Here is a 19,580-nt window from a genome sequence, read left to right on the forward strand (position 1 = left end):
AAACTTTTATTGCTTTTTAAAAAATAATGCAGATCTATGAAAAAATCAGACATATTCAGATATACAGAAAGAAAAAGGATGGCACCAACTGTATAGGGTTCCAGGATTATTTTTCATTTTGAAAAAAAGCCTCTCGTTTGACATAAACAAGATTATCTCATATGAGATTTGGTTTCAGACTTCAGCTGATTTCTGCCTTTCGCTCTTCTGTTTTCTATAAAAAGGAATCAAAGTTCCTTTATCATTTCTCACAAGCAGGTGGGCAGCATTTGCATAACATGCTAGCATATAATTTACATGTATTAAATGAAACATGATTCATCAGCTAAATTGCCTGGGTTTTGCATAATGCACTAGATTATTAATGAATAAGTAACCAATCATGTTTTATTCCAGAAAATGGCTATAGACTAATATGGTACAAATTCCCTTTATAAGCACTATATCTGCCATATGCACAACATTTTGTTGAACCACCCATCCTATAGCTATCAGCCTAAAGTTGTCTTTAGCCATTCCAGTTATAACATTTTCTGTCTTCCCTTGACACTGTTTTTCTATAAAAACAATTTATCAATCAATTATATGGCCAGAGGTAGGATCTGTCCACTCAAGTCTACTGCAGATCTTTAGTCTATCTCCTCAGGTTGACATTCATAACTATTTTGAATCATAGGAAAGACTAGACATCTTATCAAAACTTATGTAGGCAATTTCTAAACTATCTAAATCCTTTTTTGAAACAGTATTAGATCTGTGTAAAACAGTTCTAGTCCTCTCTTCACAGGTAGACCTCAATTTACAACAGTTCATTTAATGACTATTCAAAATTGCAATGGCACTGAAAAAACTGACTTATGAGTATTTTTCACAGTTACAACTTTTGTAGCACCCCCATGGTCATGTGATTAAAATTCAGATGCTTGGCATCTGGTTCACATTTATGAGCATGGCTGCATCCCAAGATAATGTGATCCCCTTTTGCAAACTTCTGACAAGCGAAGTCAATGGGGAAGCCAGATTCACTTAACAACAATTATTACTAACTTATCAATTGCAGTGAATCACTAACAACTGTGGCAAGAAAGGTTGTAAAATGGGGCAAAACTCACTTAACAAACGTCTAACAGAAATGTTGGGCTCAATCCTGGTCATAACTTGAGGACTACCTGTATTATTCTCTCTCAGTTTAATTCTATGTCCCTTTACCATGCGTGCCATCTATTCCAAAAAAATTGTGTTGTTGTAGAAGAGCATTAAACCCATGTTCAGAGACACCCACATTGACAGATTACAGATATGCAATATTTCCTAAAACTTGCTGACAGATACATTAACATGCTATCACTAATTGCTTTTCTTAAGTTTCCCCTTATTAAAACAGTGAAGGCCAGCCTCATCAATATAGCAGGATAGAATTTTTTAATTGATGCCACAAATTTTATGCTATCATATTTTCCTGCCAACCCAAGAACTGGTGGATAATACTTCAACCTGACTTGTGCCCAAAAGTCATTATATGATCTCCTAAAGGGAGAACATGTGAAATGGGTAACACGTATCGGCAATCATCTCCATAAATATCTTGATGCATAAACTTTCTGGAATACATGCAGGCTCCTTAATAAAAGCAAAGCAGTCATTCCAGCATTGTTTCACTATATTAATTTTACCTCACCAATAATTTTATCTGTTATTATTCCCTTTCCCTCTTTTTTCAGAGGCATGCAAAATTAGCTTTTATTTTTCTTAAAATACATTTAAATTAAAGTTAAATTAATTGAAAGCGACTGTGCCAGTATTGGAAAGAAATCAAGTTTTCCATCTTATGTTGGGACAGTCATTTCCTGATATTTGGCAAGCACTACAACTTTAAATTGCTTTCATGCTTGTAGTCTGTTGGGAGATGACTCAGTCATCTTGTGTTCCAATTACTTTTCTGAAGTAGAATTAATGCAGTTTCTTTGGAAGTGATATATTCCAGGGAATATATTTATAAAGATTTTTTTAATCAAACATGAATGAATTCTATAAAGGCTAAAAAGACACCCAAATGAGCTAACAACAAATATAGACTGGAATGTATTTTTCTTAAATAAGTTTTCAACCACTGAGGAAAGATTTTTACTACTAGTTTGTCTGTTACCAAAGCCTCCAGCATACCTAGAACACAGGCTGCAATTTCAAAATACTCACTAGTAGTAGGTCCACTGAACATAGGTTACACATTGAGCTGGCAATAAAAATGACTCCAGCATGTGTTGGTGTAGACCAGAACCTTTTTATTTAAATGTGTAATTTGTTTAATTATTTTAGATATTTTATTTTATATAATATATGATCTATTTATAATAGCTCTTAAGAACTATGGGGACTGACCATTTATTTAAAAAAAATATTAGTATTGTAAAACATATCATTTTTATTAGAATTCTTCAATACAACACATACAAAAATAAGAAAATTAAGATATTTTTTTTAAATCTTGTTTTTCTAAAATATAGAGAATAAGAAAAAGAAAAGAAAAAAGGAAAATAAAAATAAATTAATTACTTTTGCCCTTCTATCAGGTAATCGTCATCTTATTCTTTTCCCTTCCTCTTTGATCTTTTAAATCCCCAATGCATACATTTCAATTCAGTCTTTTCTTCTTTCAACAAAAAATCCATATAAGGCTTCCTGTCTTTTAAAAATGTCTTTATTGCTTTTTCTCTGACTAAATTGGTTGGCTTTGTCATTTCTTCAAGTTCTGTAATTTTTACTATGCAATCTTCTACTGTGGGCGTTTCATCATTTCTTCTTATAATAATCTGGCTAGTTACAAATGTAATACTATGATAATAACATATTATATATAACATAATATATAGTGTAATGATATGACATTAATATTGCTGATCAACTGATTTCTCCAAACAAATAATTAGAATTGTTGAAAGACAATAATTTCTTGCCCAATACAATAACAAGCCAGCATCAATATTGTTCCATTTCTGGGTAGGCAGAAAAAACAGTTTCACATTCAATTCTATTCCCATTCCTGTCTATGTTCCAGCTAGGTGGGAGCATTCCATTTACCTTAGCTCATCTCAATAACTGAAGGTGGTCAGGTCCACTGTGTGCTTGAATGTCTCAAATGTGCTTTTTGTTTAAGAGGTATCTGGACTTTTTGGTTTTTCTTTGAAGAAATTTTGCTACTCCTCAAAGAAGTGTCTTCAGTTCTGATGCTTCTTTATACTCTTTGCAAGACACCTGGTCATTTGCATTCCTTTATCAAGTTGTTGAGGCCACCTGGAGGTTTATCTGTGTCATTAGAGTCACCTGAGTGGGGCAAATAGCTATTCTTGGAATGGTTGAAAGGACTGTGTTGTAGACTAGAGATAGATGATGTTGTATTCCTTCTCCTCTGTTGAGAGAGAACTGTTCAATTTTGACAGATGGTCTCATTGACCACTCTTTCAAACCAGTCATCTCTATCCAAAATGTGGACTTTGCTGTATTCAGAAGAGTGGCATTTGCTTTTAAATGCAGATGAACCACTGAATACATTGGAATATTATGAAACACATCCTGGAAAACAAAGGGCGTTGATTTTCCTAGATGCGCAGAAAGCATTTGACAACATGAATTGGCAATGTATGTTATTATGATTAAAATATATGGACTTTGGAGAGAGATTTATTAGTATGATTAAAGCAATATATATAAAAAAAATCAGCTAAGCTGATTGTAAATGGGAATATGATGGAGAAATTTGATATAAAAAAGGCACTAGACAGGGATGTCCATTGTCCCCGCTGCTATTTATACTGACTCTGGAATTGTTAGCCAGAAATATTCAACAAGATGAAGAAATAAAAGGAATGGAAATAAAAAAGAGAATATAAGCTACAGGTGTTTGCAGATGACTTGGTCTTTATATTAGAAGACCCATTAAAAACTGGACCAAAGTTAATTAGAAAGATAGAAGAACATGGGGAAGTTGTGGATTGAAAATAAACAAAGACAAGACAAAGTTTTTAGTTAAAAATCTCACAGAGATACAAAAAAGAGTATTGATAGAAATCATTGATATAAAGATAGTCAAAAAAGTGAAGTACCTAGGAGTACAATTAATAGCAAAATGTGCAACAATTAAAGAGCACAATTATATGAAACTGATGCAACAAATTAAACTAGATTTGGAGAAATGGAAATATCAGCAATTGTCATTGACAGGCAACTATAGCAACTATAAAAATGAATATTTTACCAAGACTATTATATTTATTCCAAACAATTCCAATAAAATTGGGGAAAAATATTTTGAAGAACTAAATAAAACATATTAAGATATATTTGGTTACGGAAAAAAGCAATAATAGGTTTGAAAATGCTGCAAGACTAAAAAAAAAATAAGGGGCTTTGGACTGCCAGATTGGGAATTGTACTACCAAGGCTCGGTACTTGTGGGTGAAAGAATGGATCAATTTGAGGCATAAAAGACTATTAACTTTAGAAGGACATGACATTCAATTAGCATGCCTTTTTATGGTATGGGAAGAATAAAATACATAGTTACTTTCAAAGAAATGCATTGTTATCAGTATAGCTTAAAATTAAAGAAAAAACACTACTTGAAAACACTACTTGAAAACACTACTTGAAAATACCAGTCTGGCTTTCCAGAATGGAAGCATTGATACATCCTAATTTTATTAATATGGAAACAATTGTAAGATATAAAGATATTTTGAATGAAAAGGGGGAATTAAAAACCAAGCAGCAACTTAGTAGTCAAGGAATGGATATGCAGATATAATCTCAATATGAGAAAGATGCTCAAATGTATGGTTTTAATAAAGAATTAACAGAATTGGACCAGACATTAACTGGAGTAGATGAAAAACTGAGAAAGAAAATATATTGTTACTTATTAAGTATTAAACTTGAAAGTGAACAAGTAAAGGAGACAATGATTGTTTTGGTTAAAATTTTGGATATGTTATTTATTCATTTATATATTTTGTCAAACGCTTACAATATAATAGAAATAGAAATAAGCATAAGTTTAAATACATGAAATAGGAACTAATAATTGGGAACAATAGGCCAGGAACAGTAGGCACGATTGTGCGCTTATGCACGCCCCTAACAGACCTCTTAAGAATGGGGTGAGGTCGATAGAGGTTAGTTTGAAGGTAAAGAAGTGGGAGTTTGAGCATGTGACAACAGAATCAGATAGTGAGTTCCAGACACTGACCACTCTGCTGCTGAAATCATACTTCCTGCAATCAAGTTTGGATTGCTTTACATTTTGTTTATATCTGTTGTGTGCTCTTGTGTTATTGTGGTTAAAGCTGAAATATTCATTAACTGGTAAGACATTGTAACATATGATTTTATGTACTATGCTTAAGTCCAACTTTGGCCGGCGTAGTTCAAGATTGTCTAAGCCTAGAATCTCAAGTCTGGTGGTGTAGGGTATTCTGTTGCGAACAGAGGTGTGTAGTATGCTTCTTGTAAAATACTTCTGGACTCGTTCAATTATATTTATGTCTGCGTATCAGACATAAATATAATTGAACGAGTCCAGAAGCATTTTACAAGAAGCTACTACACACCTCTGTTCGCAACAGAATACCCTACACCACCAGACTTGAGATTCTAGGCTTAGACAGTGGAGCTGTATTCAAGTATTGGTCTAGAAAAGGTTATGTATGCCCTAGTTTGCAAATCAGTATTACCAAAGGAATAGCTTCGTAAGATCAGATTTACAACTCTTAAAGCCTTTTTTGCAATGTTGTTGCAGTGATCTCTGGCACTCAGGTCATTCAATATGAGAACTCCAACGTCTTTGAGTGAGGGTTGTCAATGAGGTCATATCCACCTAGCTTGTATTTGGTATATTGATATTTTTTTACCAATGTGTAGGACAGAGCGTTTGTTGGTCAAGATTTGGAGTTGCCAAATGTTTGACCATTCAGACACATAATCAAGGACGCTTTGAAGGACGGTAGCATTGTCGGTGGTGTTGAATAGTTTTACATCATCAGCGAAGAGGACGCAGTTACTTATAAGGTGATCACAAAGGTCATTTATATAGAGTGTAAAGAGTGTGGGTCCTAAAATGCTCCCTTGGGGGACACCGCTGTTTATATGAAATAGAATTAGACAAATGGCAGAAATTGTGGGATAGAAATGTTAAATTGACTGTCAACTGCACATAAAGAAAATTTGTACAAAATGTTCTATAGACGGCATTTTGGACCAACGAGACTGGCAAAAATGTATAAGGATAGATCTGCTAAATGTTGGAAATGCATCAAATGCCTAGTTCATATTACCATATGTGGTGGACATGTCCAAAAGCCAAAAAATATTGGACAAAAATACATACTTGGTTGGAAAAAATGATAAAACAGCATATAGATATGAAACCAGAAATATTTTTATTGGGCATTCTGCCAGAAAAATATGATAAACAGACTATATACTTGATTTTACATTTATTAACTGTAGCTAGAATTGTATATGCTCAACAATGGAAATATGACGAGATCCCGACAGATGACAGTGTAATTAAGAAAATATTAGAATGTGCAGAAATGGATAGACTAACACTATCAAGGACAAATAAGAAATTGAATACTTTTTGACATGGGATTTATTTTATCAATGGTTAGACAATAAAAACAGAAGTTAGAAATGTAGGGACATAAAAAGGATAAATGTTAAAATGGAAATTTGTTAAAATAGACAAACTAAATATTATTGTTATTATAGTATCAATGTTACTGTGATGAATGCTATTGTAAACATTTTGATTATGATTGCCTAAAAACAATTGTACCCAGACAACACATTGTTTGATTGAAACTGAATTTTTAAATGTTATACAAATAAATAAAACATGAAAAAAAAAACATCTTTCCATGTGAATTTGAATATCTGTCTACAGAGTTGATATGTTTGATGAATGCTTCCAATTTCTGTGTTTTGATCTTGACCAATAATCGTCCATATACCTATACCAGTGAACCAGTGGAATTCCTGTGAAGGAGTCTAGGAATCCTTCCATTCCCCATCATCCAGTTAGAGCTGAAGAAACTTCTTGCATGAGAAGCGAAATGTCTTCAAAGAAAAATCAGAAAGTCCAGGTGCCTCTTGAAAAAATAATATTTGGGACAACCACGATCTGGATGACTGAAACACTCCATAGACATTGGTGCTTGAATGATTCCTGCAGGGAAGCCTAGGATTATAGGATAGCTTGGAAAGTTGAAAAAGATGCTGGAAGAAGGCAATGGCAAAGTACTTTTGTATTATTGTCAAGAAAACTGAGTCAACGAGAGTCAAGTTCAACCCAGGAGATTGTATCTTTAGAACTTTATTACTATCTTTCTATAGTACATTAGCTCATAGTTAATGAACTGTTTACTAAATTATCTCAATTGCCTGGGTTCATATAACAGTCTGAGTTACAAACTATACAGCGTCATTGTAGATTACTTTTAACCTTTCCTAAAATGAAGGCTAGGGGAAGTTGCAGCTAGATTCAATGAATGTGTATATGTGTTATTCATGCAGATTTGCATATACTTAACAGATTTGCATATCTGCAAAAAAGGTGTGCCTCCACTGCAGTTCACAGAGAAGTCATTGAGTAACTTACCCCCCTAAGATATTTTAGAGAATAAATTAATTCTGCATGAGTAATAAATCAGTTGCTAAAATTCCTGTAAACCTGTTGCTTCCTGCTTAATAAATCATGCTCTATAAGAAACTTGCTCGAAAGAGTTACTTTCAGTTTGAAACAGTTGACAGAAGCTTAACAGGCTTAAAAGTTTCACTTTTCCCCCTAAGAGCAAGGGTCTTCATTTTTCTTTGTTCTTATGTCTAATAACTGATGCATTATTGTGTGACATTCTGCAAACACTTGGTTGTCTTAATGTATTATTATAACAACTGAAATAAGAAAATCTGTTGAGAAACAGTCTAGGTCTGAAATGTGTTAGCTGAGAGCTCCAGGGAGCCTGCAGGTAGACCAGATTGCAGCATCTTGGTGGTAGGCGCGTGGGCAGAATGTCTAGAATAATGATGTAGCATCACATGTAAGCCTACCTCCTTTGTGTGTGCATCAAAATGTTGTATGTCGTATATCTCATACGAACAAAGGACGCGAGTCAGTGACTTGGTTCAGCTCATTTATTGGGGTAAAAACACAAGTGGGGAGAGTGGGGAAAAGCGCGGCTTAAAAGGCTTTCTGCCGAGTGCTGCGGCCAATCGGTCGTTTTGAATCGCCCGCGATCGGTTTAGCCAATCGCGGTCGATTCGACGACCAATCAGTGCCGCGCACTCAGCCAATCCGGTGGCCGTGCGCTTTAGCCAATCCGGGCTGCCGGATTTCGAGTATGCAGATGTCTGTACAGAACACCCCTCCTCTTGGTTTGGTCCTCACGTGACGTAGTCCCGTGAAGTAGGCGGGCTCCGTATTTTCCGACTTGACTTGCGCTGGTCAGTTGTCTCCTGGTTGTCGGCCGGTTCGGTGGGACTCCTGTCGCTCTCCGCCTCGTTGATGGAACCGCCTGGAAGGGTGAGTCAGGCCTCTCGCCGCGGCTCCCTCCTGGTCTTCCCGGGTCGGTCGAGCTGCTGGCTTCGCTGCTCCCGCTCGGCTTTTCCGGGCTGGTTGAGCTGGCTTGGCTGCTCCCGCTCGGGCTTCCGGGGTCGGTTGAGCTGGCTCGGCTGCTCCTTCCAGGTGAGGCTTCGAGTGGGTCGCTCTCCGGTTCTTCAGATGGTGAGTACTGCTGGTTCCTTTTTGGGTGGGTTTGTTCTTTTTGTTCTTTGGGGGCTTCCCTCCCCTCTTGGTTGGTGTCTTGCCAGTTCCCTTCTGTACCTGGTGTCTGCGTGTCAGTTGTGTTTCCCGCGGTGGCTCTTGATCTCAGTTGGTCGATGTGGCGTTTCCACGCTCGTCCGTCAGCTGTTTGGAGGCGGTGCGAGAGTGGGCCTGTTGCTTGGGTGATCGTCGCCGGTACCCAGAGGGGGTCTCCGGTGAGGTTTCTTGCGTAGACCTTGTCTCCTGGTGAGAATGTTCTGTATTTGCTGGTAGAGTCAGGGGGTCTTTCCGGGTTGTATGTGGGGTGCAGGCGGTCGAGCGGGGATCGCAGTTTTCTTCCCATTAGTAGCTCCGCTGGGCTTTTGTTCGTTGTGGTACTCGGGTTATGTGTTGAATTAGGAGCATCCGATTAATCTTGTCCTGTATGTCCCCGGTTTCGATCTTTTGAATGGTCTTTTTGTAAATTGAACCATTTTCTCCGCTCTACCGTTCGCCGGGTGCGCCGGTGCCGTTAGTGCGTGCGGATCCCTCGTTCTGCTAAGAATTTCTCGACGGTAGTGCGGTGAACTGGGGCCCATTGTCTGATACGATGACATCTGGGAGGCCGTGGGTTGCGAAGAGTTTGCTGAGTTGTCTGATGACGGAGTCTGTGGTGGTCGTCTTCATGTTGCTTACCTCCAGCCAGTTGGAGTAAGCGTCTCACGGTTACCAGGAAGGTGTGTCCTCTGGTTGGTCCCGCGAAGTCTCACGTGGATTCGGGACCATGGCCCCTGGGGGTTTCCCACTCCCGGATTGGGGCGGCTGGGGGTTTGGTCTTGATTCCTGGCACTGCTTGCAGGAGGCTACCCAGGCTTCGATCTCCTTGTCCATCCCTGGCCACCAGGCGTGGCTTCTGGCCAGGGCTTTTGTCCTGACGATGCCGGGGTGCCCTTCGTGCAGCATGCTCAGGACTCTTTTTTGTAACTTTTCCGGAATTACGACCCTGTCCCCCCACAGTAAACAACCTTTTTGTATTGACAGTTCTGTTTGTCGGTTCCGGTAAGCTTTGAACTCGCTGTCCCCATCTTTTTCCGGCCAGCCTTTCCCCACCCATCTCAGGACCTGCGCCAGACGTTTGTCTTTATTGGTTGCTAGGGCAATGTCTGACGCGGTCAGGGGTAGGTTGGGTAAGGTCTCGATGCTCAGGGTTGACGTGGTTGGTGCTGGGTCAGCGTCCAGGGTTGGCAGCGGTGTGCGGCTGAGGGCGTCTGCGTGCGGAATTGTCTTACCGGGCGGTGGATTAGCCGGTAATTATAGGCGGCGAGAAATTCGGACCACCTTGTCATCCTTGGAGAGAGGATGATTGGGGTGGCCCGGTCTCCTGCCAGTATTCCCAGCAGCGGTTTGTGGTCCGTGATTATGGTGAAGGTCCTGCCGTAAAGGTATTCGTGGAATTTCTTTACGGCCGCGACGATGGCTAGAGCCTCTTTATCCAATTGGCTGTAGTTTCGTTCGGGTTTTGAAAGGGTCCTCGAGAAAAAGGCGATGGGTGCTTCTTTTCTGTCGGCGAGGGTATGGCTGAGGACAGCTCCTACTCCGAAAGGGGATGCGTCGCACGTTACCGTGATGGGGAGTGTCTCGCTGTACTGGATGAGGACAGCATCTGATGTGAGAAGGTCCTTGGTTCTGTTGAAGGCGTCCTCTTCTCGTCTCCCCCACGTCCAGGTGGCTGCCTTGTCGAGCAGCCTATGCAACGGCTCTGCCACGGTCGCCTTTTGGGGCAGGAAAACATTGTAGAAATTAATCAACCCCAGGAACGCTTGTAATTCCGTTTTGTTTCGGGGCTTTGGGGCTTCTTTAACGGCTTTTATTTTGCCCTCGGTGGGGTGGATTCCATGCCGATCTAGTAAGTACCCCCAGGAACTCGACCCGTGCCGTGTGCAGTTGGCACTTCTCTCTCTTAACCTTGAGCCCCGCACTTTGGAATCTCCTCAGTACTTCCCGTAGGCGGTCCTCTAATTGTTTCTGGTCAGCCCCGGCTACCAACACATCGTCGAAGTAAGGCACTACCCCTTTTATGCCCCGGAGGAGTCTTTCCATGAGGCTTTGAAATACTCCCGGGGCTACGCTGACTCCGAATTGGGGCCTCTTGCAACGGAAAGCCCCCCGGTGGGTAACTATTGTCTGCGCCTCGGCGGTTTCCTCGTCGACCGGCAATTGCTGATAGGCTTGGGCCAGGTCGAGTTTGGCGAAAACCCTGCCCCCTCCCAGCGAGTGCAAGAGGTGTTGTACTACTGGGACGGGTAGGCGCTTTGTTGTAGCGCGCGGTTCAGGGTTGCCTTATAGTCCCCGCAGATTCTCACAGACCCGTCTGGCTTTATCGGGGTGACTATAGGGGTCTCCCATCGGGCATGGTCTGTGGCTTCGAGGACTCCTTGTTCGATGAGCTTGTTTAATTGTTCATCGATTTTGGGCCGGAGAGCGAAAGGCACTCGCCGGGGTTTGAGGCGGATGGGAGCAATGGTGGGGTCTAGGCTGAAGGATATTGGGGGCCCCGGTACTTGCCTAGATTTCCGTTGAAGACCTCCTGGAACTCGCGCACGAGCTGTTCCTCCCAGTCCGCCTCGGCGACGTGGTTGGTGCCGGTCACTTCTAGTCCCAGCGGCGCAAGCCATTGCAGTCCCAAGAGGCTGGGGCGGTCTCGTTCGACGACGGTTAGCGGAAGTATCTCGGTGCGCCCTTTGAAGGTAACCTTGAAGTGCCCGGTCCCTACCACGGGAATGCGATTCCCCTGGTAATCTTTAAGGATGAGCGTCTGGTTCTCCAGCTCGTGCCGCTTCATGGAAGGTACCAGTCGCTTAATTTCCCGCCACGCGACCATGGACAGGTACGATCCGGAGTCGACCTCCATTTTGCAGGGGCGGTCCTCGATTTCGACCTCCACGTGGACTTTCCGGCCGTCCCAGTTGGAGGAATGGCCGGCGATGACCGTTTGGTGGGTTTCCTCGCGCTGGCGGCCTTCGTGAAACGGCGGCTCCTCGATTCCGGCTCCAGCGGCTCTCACCGTCCCGATCGCGGTTCCTCGGCGGGGTGTTGTTGCGCCTGGCACTTTCGCGCCTCCGGGGGGTGGTGTCTCGGTGGCGGGGGCTGTGGTTCCTCTTGAAACGGCAGACCTTTGCGATGTGTCCCCGTTTGTCGCAATGGCGGCAGATCGCGTCGAAAAACGGCATTCTGACCTTGGGTGCTCCCCGCAGCGGCACACTGGAACTTCGATTTTCGGTTCCGTGGTTCGCGCCTGTCTCGTCCCCGTCTGCAGGCGATGGACGTCTTCTCGTCGTCTTCCGATCCGGAGGGGGACTCGAGGTCGCCGTGGTGCGTGGATGTGGCCGCCCGGTAGTTGTCGCCGGTCCGGTTTTCGGGTGTCGCGGCTGCGCGCGGCCCGTTCGCGTGCCGGTTTGCTTCAGCTGGGCCGCTGATCTCCGGGTTGCTTCCGCCGCTGTGGCTTCTGCAAGGGGCATCGGCGAGGGCGATGTCGCTTTCGCCATGATCCGGCTTTGCAGGACGGTGTCCCGGAGGCCGAGGACGACGCGTCCCGTAGAGCCTCGTCTAAGTCGGTAAACCCGCACAGCCCTCCGAGGTCCCTGAGTTCAGCCACAAATTTGCTGACGCTCTCACCCGGCTTCTGGTCGCGGCGATAGAATTCGTGCCGCCGAATGAGGGTGGGCACAGCGGGCGCGTAGTGGTTCCTCAGCAGAGGTTCGAGATCGGCCCAGTCCATGATCTTCACATCGATCGGCTTGGCAAGGGCTTTTGCCATTTTGAAGACAGCGGGCCGCAGTGTGTGAGAAAACGGCTCGTTTCCTCTGCCCATTTGCGTCCTTGAGATTGCTACTCTCTAAGAACATGAGGAATCTGTCGATGTAAGATTCCCAGTCCTCGGTAGCCGCGTTGAAAGGAGCGGGTGGCACGTTGCCGCTGGCCATGTTGCCGGTTGCGGTTCCGTGGGCCACGTGCGATGTGGAATTTTGTTAGAATCCCATCCTCGTCGCCAGTGTCGTATATCTCATACGAACAAAGGACGCGAGTCAGTGACTTGGTTCAGCTCATTTATTGGGGTAAAAACACAAGTGGGGAGAGTGGGGAAAAAGCGCGGCTTAAAAAGGCTTTCTGCCGAGTGCTGCGGCCAATCGGGTCGTTTTGAATCGCCCGCGATCGGTTCAGCCAATCGCGGTCGATTCCGAACGACCAATCAGTGCCGCGCACTCAGCCAATCCGGTGGCCGTGCGCTTTAGCCAATCCGGGCTGCCGGATTTCGAGTATGCAGATGTCTGTACAGAACATTGTATATATGCATAAAACAGGTAGAGTTGTAATGCAATGCTGACAAAAGAAGGTAGCTGCCCATCAGATGCCCATCAAAGGGGAAGGCTCCATAATAATGCTTTGGCTGGTGTAAGATTGGTTCTGTATCCTAATGTCCTTGACTTATTTGAAAGAATTGAATAGTGGTTTTGTTTGTATGTATGTATGTTTTTGTATTCTTATTCTCAATTGGCCTTTCCCCACTTGCCTCTAACCTGTTAAGCTTCTGTCAACTGTTTCAAACTGAAAGTAACTCTTTCGAGCAGGTTTCTTATAGAGCATGATTTATTAAGCAGGAAGCAACAGGTTTACAGGAATTTTAGCAACTGATTTATTACTCATGCAGAATTAATTTATTCTCTAAAATATCTTAGGGGAGTAAGTTACTCAATGACTTCTCTGTGAACTGCAGTGGAGGCACACCTTTTTTGCAGATACCAGAATGGAAAATTTTGCAGCTGTTTACCCTACAATCTGATTCTTTATCAGCTTGTGAACTGATCATTAAATTGTCACACTACATCAAAGCCTTAGCAGCATCTCTTTTTTTTCCCTACTGATGTTGCCAAGTCTTGTATGGTCTTAATCTTATCTGTAGGTCTTGACTGAAACAGGTTTAGGTTGTCCCTGGTTGTACTGATTTTAAAGTAGTTTTTCCCTCTCAAATCAACATCTAATCACAGTCATGGATAGTAAATCTCTTATGCTTCTCCATATCCTTTAGGAAATTCTGGTGCTTATTGGCTACTTCTGGGAGATATGGGGCTATTCTTCCACTACTTTTTCTCAGTCTTGTTTGTCTTCATTCTGAAATTGTCTTCTTAAAGAACTAGATAACATGTGCTGTTCATTTGCTGATAGCCAGACTATGCTATAAACTTTCCTGGCTCTCAAAATACATGGCAACAAAAATGAGTACAAAAAACCCCAACCTTTTCAGGCCCAAATGACAAGAGATTGGGAATATTATTTGAATTTGCTAAATCAATGTTGAGGGATTCAGCAAGAATCCAAGAGCCAATATGTTTCCAAACTTTTATTGGACAGTAACATATGGCTATCTTCCAAGAAATGTGCATACAAAATAAAGAACAGCAACTCTGCAGAGGCAAGATTCATGATTATGACCTGTTGGGAGCCACCTACCACCACAGCTATGGTGCCGCTACAAGAAAATGCTTCCTTGTTGTCAGTCTCTATAAACAATGCACATAAAGTAATTTCCAAACTATGTGATCTAACAATAGTGAATATCTATAAACCACCTCTAGCAACATGGCCATAGCATGTCCTGAACATCAAGCCACATTCAACAATCTATGCAAGCAACTTCAATAGCCATCATGTTAATTGGAAATACTGTTCTACTGATGACAACAGTTATGAACTATTGCCCAACAAGAAGGCCCAAACTGCAGCAAACAAAGTCCAGCTGATTTTCAATCCTAAAACACATTTAAATAGGTAACATGGAATTACAAAAACAATCCAGACTTGTGCTTCATCATAGAAGGCCCAAACTTTCAGCCAGTCCCCATAAAAAAGAAAGTAATGATATATTCCCACAGAGCCTATCTTGTTAGAAGTTGTACTCCAAATTCCCCTAATTCACTCTACCCATACACCCAGATAGAACTTTTTTAAACGTCAGTTGGTCTGAATTTGCTGAAAATCTTGATAGAACTATACAGCGGATTCCACCAAGTAGTCAGCACTATCATAGATTTGTGAAAGCAATAATAACCTCAGCAAAAAGACATAGACCGTAAGGATTCATAAAAGAGTACATCCAAGGTTGGAATGAAGAAACTGAAAGACTCTACCAGACCTTCCTACAGAGTGGTGACCTGGAAATCGCCAATGATCTCTTACACAGCTTGAACGTAGATCGACATAAGAAATGGGAACAATACACAGAATCACTAAATTTCAAATCTAGCAAGAAAGCTTGAAGCCTATTCAGGAAATTGGGTGAAGCAAGACAACACCCAATATAACTTCTGTCTAAATAGCTTCTTGAGTTGCACCTCTCTCTAAAGCTCCAAGGGTGAAGATATACCCCACTCTCATCAAGTAAGCACTTTCAGCTTTTCATTTTGTCCCTTCTCTATAAAGGAAATTGACACTGCCTTTGGTAGTCGGAAATGTGGTAAAGCACCAGACGTCGGTGGCATTCATGCAGAAATCCTGATAAACTCAGAGGTGGATTGGCAAATTTCTCTCAGATGTAGTTTTCAATAGCTGCCTCCCAACCAGAATTCCAAAAAGGTAAAATGACATCATTTCTAAAACCTGGCAAACCACAAAACAGAATTGGAAGTTACCACCCAATCACTCTTTTGAACTCCTGCTACAAACTTCTGAAGATTCATTATAAACAGGATAGGTCCCATAATAGATGAACATCTGCCTGTGGAAGAAACTGGCTTCCGACAATACAGGAGCTGTGTAGACCAGGTGCTAAGCGTAACAGGCTATATTGAAGCAGGATTCCAATGAGGTCACAAAATCATGGCTATATTCATAGACCTAATTGAGGCAGATGACTTAGTTTGGAAGGACAGGTTGATATACAAACTGCCATATTATCCCCTGCAAAAATCTCTGGTGACTAACTAATAATACGATGAGTGATAAATCCTTTCAGATAATGGGGGACAACATTAAGTAAGATAAGGTGATTAAACAATGGTCTCCCCAAAGGCTTTTTAGTGGCACCTACAGTATTCAACTTAACACATATCAGATATGCTGGTGACAAGTGGCCTCAAATGATGCTTTGGCCATAGCAATACAAGAAAAAAAAAAGGAAAATTATTCACTGACTGGAGGCTTACTCCTAGCACCAGCAAAATGATGACATGCTTCCACTTTAACAACAAACTAGCATATGAAGCCCTGAAGGTCTATTTAAACAACATCTCATTCTCCTATAATCCCCATTCAAGGTACCTTGGAGAAACATTGACTGGATTCTTTCCTATAAGTTACATCTAGAGAATAGGACAGCTAAAATAAATACTAGGAACAACATACAACAATTTTGTGGAACTAAATGAGGAACTTCAACTGCTACCCTCAAGGATAATCCCTACAAGGATTAGTCTACTCCACAACAGAATACTGTGTCCCTATGTGGCTCAATAGCTGCCATACTAGTAAGGTAGACGACGGACTCAATGACACCTTGAGATTATAAGTGGATATATTAAAACCACTCAACTTGCTGGCTTCCTTTTCTGAGCCATATAGCACACAAGCTTTACAAAGGCAAGATGCACTAGTGAGAGAATACAGAAAAATTATGAAAAATTCATTTCTACCAATTCATGCCAATCCCCTCATTTATTTGCTAGAAGACTCAAATGGAAGAACTTACTGGCACTTGCACAACATCAACAATTTTAACAGATTCCCAAAGGAAAGCCAAATGGTTGCTGAATGGGCACACATAGGCAGACATACAAATGACCCCACAAAAAAGGTACTCAGCTTTGAAATACCATGTTAGTAATGGACAATCCTGAATAGATTTTTCACCTCACATGGTATCTGCCAGGACTCTGTATAAATGGGGCATAGTATTATCCCCTTAGTGTGATTGCTGGGTCCCACATCAAACTGCAGATCACATTGTGACCGGCTGTAAGTTGAAGCATATACTGGACCAATATCTGATTTTTTTAAATATAAACAATGCTGTGCTTCCATGGTTAGATGGCCAAGATATTGATATTTGAACATAGATCTTTTTTAACATTTATATTTTACCATGTTTTACTAATCTAGCTAAGAGGTTAATGTATGATGCAAGTCCATGTATGATATGCTGTATTACATAACCCAAGCTCTTGAAGTCCACAACCATTCTTATGAATGCAAAGGAGTCCTAAGATCAAGATGTTTGAGAACCACTAGTTAGTGCAAGGCTGAAGTAATAAAACAATGGAATGAAGGAACAAATACTACTGGCTTAATGCCAGTAATTCTGAGAGGAATCTTGGAGTCCTAATGAATAGTCACTTAAATATGAGCCAACAGTGCGGGTAGCAACCAAAAAAGTCAATGCAATTTTAGGCTTCATTGGATTCTATCTAAGAGGGATAAAATGAAGATCACATGACATTCTAGTACTTTACAAAACCATAATAAGACCTTACTTGGAATACTGCATTCAATTCTGGTCACCATGATTTAAAAAAAAAAGATTTTGAGACTCTGGAGAGTGCAGAGAAGAGCAACAAAAATGATAAGGGGGCTGGAAGCCAAACTTACAAAGAATGGTTGTAGAAATTCGGTAGTCTAATTAAAAGAAGAACCAGGGAAGACATAATACCAGTGTTCCAATATTTGAGGGACTCCTACAAAGATGTGGGGGGTCAAACTATTTTCCAAGGTCACTTGGAAGCAGGATGAGAAACAATGGATGAAAATTACCAAGGAGAGAGGCAACCTAGAACTAATGAGAAATTTCCTAACAATGAAAGCAATCAATCAATGGAATAGCTTCAGAAGTTATGGGTACATCACTAGAGGCTTTCAAAAAGAGACTAGACAACCATTTATCTGAAATTATTTAGGTTCTTCTGCTTGAGCAGGGGGATGGACTAGAAGACCTCCAAAGTCCCTTTGAACTCTAATATTCTATTTTCTATGTTTTATGCGCTAGAAAAGTTGTGGGTACAATTTGCAGAGATCATTACCAATCATCAATCAATCAATAACCTTAATCTTAATCAATCAATAACCTTAATCTTAATTCTAACATTTTTCTAAGAAAAATGTGAGATAGCCAAAATAAGTGAATGCTATCCACAGATACATGAAATTCATCAGAGAGATTTTCATTACAGTATCTTGAAAAAAAATCTTAGAAGTTATGACAGCTTGGGGCATAGGAAGCAGATGAATGATGATAGACTTGAGTCTTTCAAACAGAATTGCTCCATTCAAAACACTCTCAAAGATCCATCTCATCCTGAGCACCCTTTTGTTTTTTGAACTATTATCATCTGGCAGACGTACAAGATAATAAAAACAAGGACAAATAGGCTGAAAAACAGCTTCTATCCCAGGGCAGTAACTCTATTGAATTCTACTGTATAGTGCAATATTAATGCAATATCATGGGTTTTCAATTCAATGTATAGAATGTGAAGGATGTGTGTTTGTGTTTATTTTCAGTCATAACGTACACTGAAGATGGTATTTAATTTTGTTGTATGATGTGCAATGACAATAAACATTCCTGCTGCAGTTCTATAATTCGTTGATGTTTTTAACACCAGTTACCAATGTGGAGAAGAGTGGTTTTCTTTATAGGATACTTTGTAGTAGGAGCACATTGACAGATCACAACTTGGCAAACTCTTGATTATTTCCTATCAAGTCTGCATCGACTTTTAGCAACCTCACAGGTAGACAGCCTGAATCGGCCCCTAATTTGCCCCTTCAGACCTTCTAACAACACACCTATCATTGCTGTAATTGACTTTCACTTCTGATTGTCTTATTCTTTTCTTTCCTTTGCTCCTAGCATAATGGACTTCTCAAGAAAGTAAAGTCTTCATGTAATGTGTCCAACATATAATCTGTGCCTGATCATCAGGTGAGAACTCTGAATCGATTGGTTACATGATCTATTTGTTTACTTACCCTTGATATTTTTAGTTTTTTCCAATATTACATTCCCAAAGTGTCAATACTCTTATTTTGTTTCTTTTAGCTTTCTCTTTCAGGGTCTATGACACAGAAAATCATTGCGTGAATGTTTCTAACATAGATATTATAGACACGCCATGCCCTCTTAATATTCTCCATTAAATGTGTACTATCAGTTTTCACTTCCGTGTATGAAAGAGGAGGAGGAAGACCAAAATGTACAAAAAAGAAAACCAGGAGACAGGCTAGCATTTCTCTCTATCCCGAATGACTTAAAAGAAATCACGAGCACTGCCAGCCACCGATCTGAAAAGAGGCGGGATTGGAAGACCACGCCAAGGCGGTTCTACGCCAGTGATGTAAGTACTCTTAGAAGCGAATGGCCGCCCGGCTTCCTGGAGAAGATTTGGCGATTGGTCTATTAAAGGCCTTTCTTCTTCAGCTTCCCCCGCGCGGGAGCAGCCGTAAGAGGCGGGATTTCACGCTAAATGGGAGGATGTGATTGCGCGGCGGGCGAGGCGGGGCTGTAACCGGTTGCCTTCTTCCCCTTTCCGTAGCGTTCACTTTCTTCATAGGCTCAGGCTGAACTGCGGAGAAGGCTGCAGGTGGTCGCCCGGGTTCTCCTTCTCTTTCCCCCGTCCCCCCGACAGGTGGGTTTCTGCTCTGCGCCGCCCCCGCTCGCCTTTCAAAACGCTTTGATTATGGCGGATCTCTGTTTCTGCTGTCAGAGATGGCTCTTGAGTGGAGAGAGAGGAGCGCCGCG

The 19,580-nt window shown here is 41.5% G+C and overlaps 1 protein-coding gene across 3 annotated transcripts in view; it reads left to right on the forward strand.

Moving 5' to 3' along the window:
* The first annotated feature begins 19,278 nt into the window (after positions 1–19,278).
* MAP3K14 (mitogen-activated protein kinase kinase kinase 14) overlaps positions 19,279–19,580 on the forward strand; it is a 43,325-nt gene continuing 43,023 nt past the window's right edge. For 2 of the 3 annotated variants that reach the window (XR_015740288.1, XM_026718272.2), the window contains exon 1: positions 19,279–19,467. The gene's annotated coding sequence lies outside the window, so the exon portion shown is untranslated. Of the gene's footprint in view, positions 19,472–19,580 lie in introns of all 3 variants that reach the window. The other variant, XM_087917470.1, reaches the window with a different exon arrangement.

The sequence above is a fragment of the Pseudonaja textilis genome, chromosome Z (genome assembly GCF_049901715.1).
Source record: "Pseudonaja textilis isolate UNSWEBS1 chromosome Z, rPseTex1.2, whole genome shotgun sequence".
NCBI lineage: Eukaryota > Metazoa > Chordata > Lepidosauria > Squamata > Elapidae > Pseudonaja > Pseudonaja textilis.